This window comes from Hipposideros armiger, unplaced genomic scaffold, assembly GCF_001890085.2.
Source record: "Hipposideros armiger isolate ML-2016 unplaced genomic scaffold, ASM189008v1 scaffold_410, whole genome shotgun sequence".
Lineage (NCBI taxonomy): Eukaryota > Metazoa > Chordata > Mammalia > Chiroptera > Hipposideridae > Hipposideros > Hipposideros armiger.
This window is the reverse complement of record NW_017731760.1, coordinates 833,165-840,374: the sequence shown is the minus strand read 5'-3', so window position 1 is coordinate 840,374 and position 7,210 is coordinate 833,165. Positions and strand designations below refer to the sequence as shown.

At 35.7% G+C, this 7,210-nt stretch overlaps 1 pseudogene; it reads left to right on the top strand.

Annotated features, from left to right (window-relative positions):
* Nucleotides 1-4,206: 4,206 nt before the first annotated feature.
* LOC109394116 (thioredoxin-related transmembrane protein 1 pseudogene) lies at nt 4,207-5,033 on the top strand (annotated as a pseudogene).
* The last annotated feature ends 2,177 nt before the right edge of the window (nt 5,034-7,210 follow it).

Here is a 7,210-nt window from a genome sequence, read left to right as displayed (position 1 = left end):
CAAAGTGATCCCCATGATAAATCTAGTACCCACCTGGCAACATACATAGTTATTACAGTATGAGGTGTTTTCCAAAAATACAGTGAGGGCTGGCCGAGTGGCGTGTGGTTAGGAGTTGACTTGGGATGCCAGCTCTGAGCAGCAGGGCCCTGGTTCGGATCCCACATGAGGGCCAGTGATGCTGTGCCCTCTACAGCTAAGATAGTGAACAACAGCTCGACCTGGAGCTGGGCTGCCATGAGTTGCCGACGACGGCATAGGCTGCAATGGGGCTGGCTGGCAGCTGGTGTGTGCTTTTGTGAGCTGCTGTGAGCTGCTGTGAGTGGCTGTCCAATGGCCCGTGAGTGACTGCCTCACCCGGGAAGAGAGCAATGATAATACCAACATGGGCCAGTGAAGCGATGTCCTCCACAACTAGACTGAAGAACAAAAGGATAGCAACTTGTCTGTTCCCCTCCCCCAATTCCCCAATGAAATCTTAAAAAAAATTATGATGAATATTTAAATTAAAAAAATTTATTAAAGTAGAAGACACATTGCCATTAATCCCCCTCAAAATATTCCCCCTCTATTTAAACACAGTTATCCCATCATTCTTGCCACTTTCTGAAGCAGTTCTGGAAGTCCTCTTTTGTTAGTGTCTTTAGTTGTGCTGTTGTGGCTGCCTTGATATCCTGAATTGATTAAAAATGTTTCCCTTTCATGGTCACTTTGACTTTGGGGAAGAGCCAGAAGTCATATGATGCCAGATCCAGTGAATAAGGTGTATGAGGACACACTAATGTTTTTATTTGACAGAAATTGCCACATTAGAACGATGTGTGACATGGAGTCTTTTGTTGTGATCACAAAATATGGTGAATGCTGCTGCCGAGTGCCATCCAATGGAAAAGCAGGGAAGTGGCATATTAAACTTCAGTAACAGTAAGCGACAAGTTTCAACTTGTTCAGTACAGTTAGTTCAGTACAACTCTGTATAGAGTTATTACAATATACAGAGTTATTACAATATTATTGGCTGTATTCCCTAAATTCTATTTCAAACTTTTTACTTTATATCCCCATGACTATTTTGTAACTACCAATGTGTACTTCTTAATCCCGTCACCTTTTGCCCCCAGCCCCCAAGCCCCCCTCCCATCTGACAACCATCAGTTTGTTCTCTGTATCTATGAGTCTGTTTCTGCTTTGTTTGTTCATTTATTTTGTTCTTTAGATCCCACATATAAATGAGATCATATGGTATTTGTCTTTCTCTGTGTTACTTATTTCACTCAGCATAATACCCTCTAGGTCCATCCATGTTGTTGCAAATTGTAAGATTTCATTCTTTTTTACAGCCGAGTAATATTCCATTGTATACATGTACCACATCTTCTTTATCCAGTTGTCTACTGATGGGCACTTGGCTTGCTTCCATATCTTGGCTATTACTAGTAATGCTGCAGTGAACATAGAGGTGCATATATCTTTTCAAATCAGTGTTTTGGATTTCTTTGGATAAATACCCAGAAGTGGAATTGTAGGGTCATAAGGTAGTTCTATATTTATTTTTTTGAGGAACCCCCATACTGTTTTCCATAGTGGCTGTACCAATTTGCAATGCCACCAACAGTGCACAAGGGTTCCCTTTTCTCCACATCCTAGCCAACACTTGTTTGTGTATTTATTGATGATGGCCATTCTAACAGGTGTGAGATGATATCTCATTGTGGATTTAATTTGTTATCATGAAATTAACAAAGAAGCTATGGACTATGAGAAATATTCACAGTATAGATATTTAACAAAGGACTTGTAACGAGGGACTTTTACATCTCGTTAATAAAAAGAGAAATCTACTTAAAAATAGACATTAGACTTAAAGAGACACTTCACAAAGGAAGATGTACAAATGGACACATGGCAAATGCCTCAAAATTACTAGTCATCAGTATAAATACATATTAAACCACAATGAGATACCTTTATACACTCACCAAAAAAACTAAAATTAAAGTCTGACAACACCAAGAGATGGTGAAAAAATGGAACAACCAAGGCATTCACATATTACTTGTAAGTGTGTAAAATGGTACAACCCATCTGGAAAACTGTATGACTTTTTGTTATTAATTATACATCTATCTATGACCAAGCAATTCCATTGCTTATTTATTCAAGAGAAATGAAAACATGCCCACAAAAAAAAACCAACTGGGCATATTTATGTGCGTCTATCTCTGGACTTTTTATTCTGTGCCTTTGATCTCTCTGTCTGCATGCCAGTGCCATTCAGCCTTGATTACTGTAGTTTTCTAGTAAGTCTTTAAATCAGGGAGTATGAGTCTTCCAATTTTGTACATCTTTTTCATAGTTGTTTGACGATTGTAGGTCATTCTGTAATTTTATATGAATTTTAGAATCAGCTTGGAAAATTATTTTTAAAAATCCTGCTGGGATGTTAATTGGGATTTTCTTGATTCTATAAATTAATTTGGGGAAAATTGCCATCTTAATAATATTGAGCCTTCCAATCCATGAACATGGGATATCCTTTTATTTATTTAAGTGTTATCTTTAGTTTTTGTTGTAAATGTTATTCACAGGTTTTTTTGTTTTGCTAACTAAACACTTCCTGTTTTTATATAGAGATCTGGGAAGATTAAAAAACTATGCTATCACCCCTGCTGACATCTTCCCTAAATTTCTTTTACTAACTTCTTGAGAACAATGGTTAGTTCTTTAATTTTCATTTCTTTTTTCATTAAATATAGGCATCTGTGGCTATACATTTTCCTCTAAGCACTGCATTAACTGTATCTGACAAAATCTGATGCACAGTTTTTTTGTTATCATTCAGGTCAAATATTGTTTGTTCTCTCTTGGGACTTCTTTGATCCACTGGGTATTTCAAAATACATTTTTGAATTTCCAAACATATCAGTATTTCTTAGGGTTTGTTGTTATTGTTACTGATTTTAACTTAATGGCACGTAGTTGGAGAATATACTGTTATGATTTCAATACTTTTCAATTTGTTGAGACTTGTTTTGTGGTCCAGTGTATGTTAATCCTGTCATTGTTTTATGTGTATTTGAAAAAAATTTATTCTTCAGGTGTTGGGGCAGTGCTCTATAATTTTCTATTAGTTATATGTTGTTAAAATGTTCTCTATCCATACTGATTTTTTATCAGCTTTTAAAAATATTTACTGTTTTTTAAAAGCTCTCATTTTAAGAATTTGTCTATTTTCCTTGTAAATTTGCCCATATTTGCTTTATATGTTTTGAGGGAATATTATTAACTGCACACATACTTAGAATTGTTTTATCTTCCTAATAGATTGAGCCTTTTGTCATCATGAACTGGCTCTACTATTTTCTTGTAAAGATTTTTGCCTTAATATTTCTTCTAATAGTAGTGTACATACACTCAGTAGACTCTTTGACATTGCTATTAGTTATATCTATCTATCTATCTATCTATCTATCTATCTATCTATCTATCTATCTATCTTTGGGCAAGGGAAACAAAAGAAAAAATAAACAAATAGGATTACATCAAACTAAAAAGTTTTTGCACAGCAAAGGAAACCTTCAACAAAACAAAAAGACAACCTACTGAATGGGAGAAAGTATCTGTAATGATACATCTGATAAGGGGTTAATATCCAAAATATATAAAGAACTCATACAACTTAACACTAAAAATTAAACAATCCAATTAAAAATGGGCAGAGGACCTGAGTAAACATTTCTTCAAAGAGGACATACACTAGATGCTCAACACCACTAATCATCAGATAAATGCAAATTAAAACCATAATGAGATATTACCTCATACCTGTCAGAATGGCTATCATCAGTGCATCAACAAACAAGTGTTGTCCAAGATGTGGAGAAAAAAGAATGCTTGTGCACTGTTGGTGAGATTGCAAATTGATGCAGCCACTATGGAAAACAGTTTGGAGGTTCCTCAAAAAATTAAAAGTAGAACTACCTAATGACCCAGCAATTCTAGTCCTGAGTATTTATCCAAAGAAATGTAGAACACTACTTTGAAAGGATATATGCATCCCTATGTTCATTCCAGCATTACTAGTAATAGCCAAGATATGGAAGCAACGTCCGTGTCCATGACCAGATAAAGAAGATGCGGCACAGAGGAGCTGTTGCATGGAGGTGGGGGCCACGGCACTTGCTGTTGGGTAGGCGAGCTGCAGACATGGTGGCCCTTGGGAGTCCTGTGGGTCCTTTGGCAGTTCTGATGCTGTTGCTTTGAAGGACTCCCTGGACCCCACGGGAGGCAGAGTGTCGGTCACATCATCACAGAAGAGAACTGGAGAGAGTTGCTGGAAGGAGAGTTGGATGAAAGAATTTTATGCCTCAGAGTGTCTTGCTTGTCAGAATCTTCAACCAGAATGGGAAAGTTTTCCCGAATGGAGAGAAGGTCTTGAGGTTAATGTTGCAAAAGCAGATGTTACAGAGCCAGGACTGAGTGGACGATTTATCATAACTGTTCTTCCTACTATTTATCATTGTAAAGGTGGTGAATTTAGGTGCTATCAGGACCCAAGGACTAAGAAGGACTTCATAAGCTTTATAAGTGAAAAGGGAAGAAGAGTATTGAACTTGTTTCTTCTTGGTTTGGTCCAGGTTCTGTTCTGATTGGTATGTCAGCACTCTTTCAGCTATCTATGTGGATCAGGACTTGCCATAACTATTTTATTGAAGACCTTAGATTACTGGTCTGGGGAATCATACTCGTAAGTTTTTGCTTAGCAACTCTGCTTTCAGGACTCTTAGGACTTGGTATGATATTGGTTGCAGATTGCCTTTGTCCTTCAAAAATGTGCAGACCACAGCCATACTCTTCCAGAAAACTATTACCAGAATCTTTTCAACCTTTGAAAAAAGTGGAGGAGGATCAAGAGGCCGATGAAAAAAGTATTTCAGAAGAGGAAGCTGAGTAAAGAAAAGGAATGAAGACTTTCCATAGAATGCCATAAGACAATATTCTGTGGTCCTTCATTGATTACAGATAAATCCTAGTTAAATTTTATAAATACCTTAACATGATTTTGATAAAAACAGAAGATTGATAATTTCTTATGGTTGGAAGTGGATTGTGACTTGTACATTGCAAGATTCAGTCTAGGTTGTCATTAGATTGAGTGAATGGTCTACAAAGAAAAGTAGCACTATGTAAAAGTTTGAAATAGGATTTAACAACAATATGGTCGTTTAAATAGTTATTTAATTTTTGAAAAATCTGGTGCCAAGCAATAAGATTTCTGTATGGCTGTTTAATTATAACCTTTTCCAAGAGTGAGTTGAAAAATTGCATTTCCCAATTATTGTATTATTGAGGTATTAAAGAGATTATTTTAGAGAAAAAGATTTCTCATTTGAAAACATATTCTTTGTTTCACTGTGTGACAAAAAGAACATATTTCCCATAAATGGGAACTTTTCCCATTGTCTCAAGAAATATATATTTCACTGACAACTTTGTGGTCCTTTTAGAGACAGAGTCCAAAATTTCCTCATATTTTTAGATTACACAACTAATAAAAACTACCTTATTTTAATTACAGTTTTCTACACAAGATATGCTACTGTTTTAGGAAGTTTTAAAAATTCATGGTGCTGTCTTGATTCCTATAAAGGTTGGTTGCCTTATTTGTTCCTCTGTTCAGTGTATGATTTGTATTTTTCTTACCATGGGTTACATTTTTTATTTTCCAAGTTGGATAATATCCTGGAAATGTTTTTCATGTTTTAATAAATAGTACTTTTTTTTGTTTTTGTTTTTTTAAAAAAATATGTGGCACATATATACAATGGAATATTACTTGGCCATAAGAAAGAATGAAATCTTACTATTTGCGACAACATGGATGGCTCAGGGGTTGGCAAACTTTTGAGACGGAAGAGCTGCCAGGGGTCTGCAAACTGTGTCTCTGAGCCACATGCAGCTCTTTGGGTACGTACATGTGGCTCTGAAGTAACATTGAAAATGAAAATATAACTATCATAGTTTCATTTATAATATTACTTTAAATTTTCCTTATTTGTAAAAATGTATTTATGGCTCTCGAATAATTTTTAAATTGTTGTGAGGAACAGGATTGGCTCTTCCAGGGGTCGGCAAACTTTTGAGACGGATCATACCCCAAAAGCTGCATGTGGCTCGCAAGCCGCAGTTTCATGACCCCTGACCTAGAGAGTATTATGCTAAATGAAATAAGTAAGACAGAGAAAGACAAATACTAAATGATTTTACTTATATGTGGAATCTAAAGAACAAAATAAAGAAACAAACAAAATAGAAACAGACTGATAACAGAAAACGAGCTGATGGTTGCCAGATGGGAGGGGTTTTTGGGACTGGGTGCAAAAGGTGAAGGGATTAAGAAGTACACATTGGTAGTTAAAAAATAGTCATGGGCATGTAAAGTAAAAAATGAAATAGAATTTAGGGAATACCGCCAATAATATTGTAATAACTCTGTATGGTGACAGGTGGGTACTAGACTTACCGAGGGGATAACTTCGTAAGTTATAGAAATGTCTAACCACTATGCTGTACACCTGAAACTAATATAATATTGAATGTCAACTGTAATTGAAAATAAAAAATTAAAAAAAGTAATGATACAAACAAAATAATATAACCACATCGCTTCTTTGAATTATTTATTGCGTGGTATATCTTTTACTATCCCTTTTACTTATAACTTTTCTGTCTTAGTCTGTTTGAACTGCTATAACAAAATACTCGTGTATGGACTGGCTGGCTTATAAACAACAGAAATTTATTTTTCACAGTTCTGAAGGCTGGGAAGTCCAAGATTATGGCACCGGCAGGTTAGGTGTTTGGTGAGGGCCTGCTTTCTCATAAGACGGCCTTTTTCTCACTGTAGCCTCACCTGGTGGAAGGGGCAAGGAGTCTCTGTGGGACCTCTTTTATGAGGACACTTATTATCTCCAAATGCCTCACTCCCTAACACCATTACCTTTCCTTCAACATATGAATTTTGGGGGTGGACACAAGTATTCAGTCTATAGCACCTTTCTGTATACTTATGTTTTATGTGTTTCTAAAAATAAATAAATAAAATAAAATATTTCTGATAATTTTTTAGTTGAAGTTTTTAAATTAGAGCCTTTAGTTCATTTACATTCATTATATTAAAATCTACCATTTTACTATATGCTTTCTATTT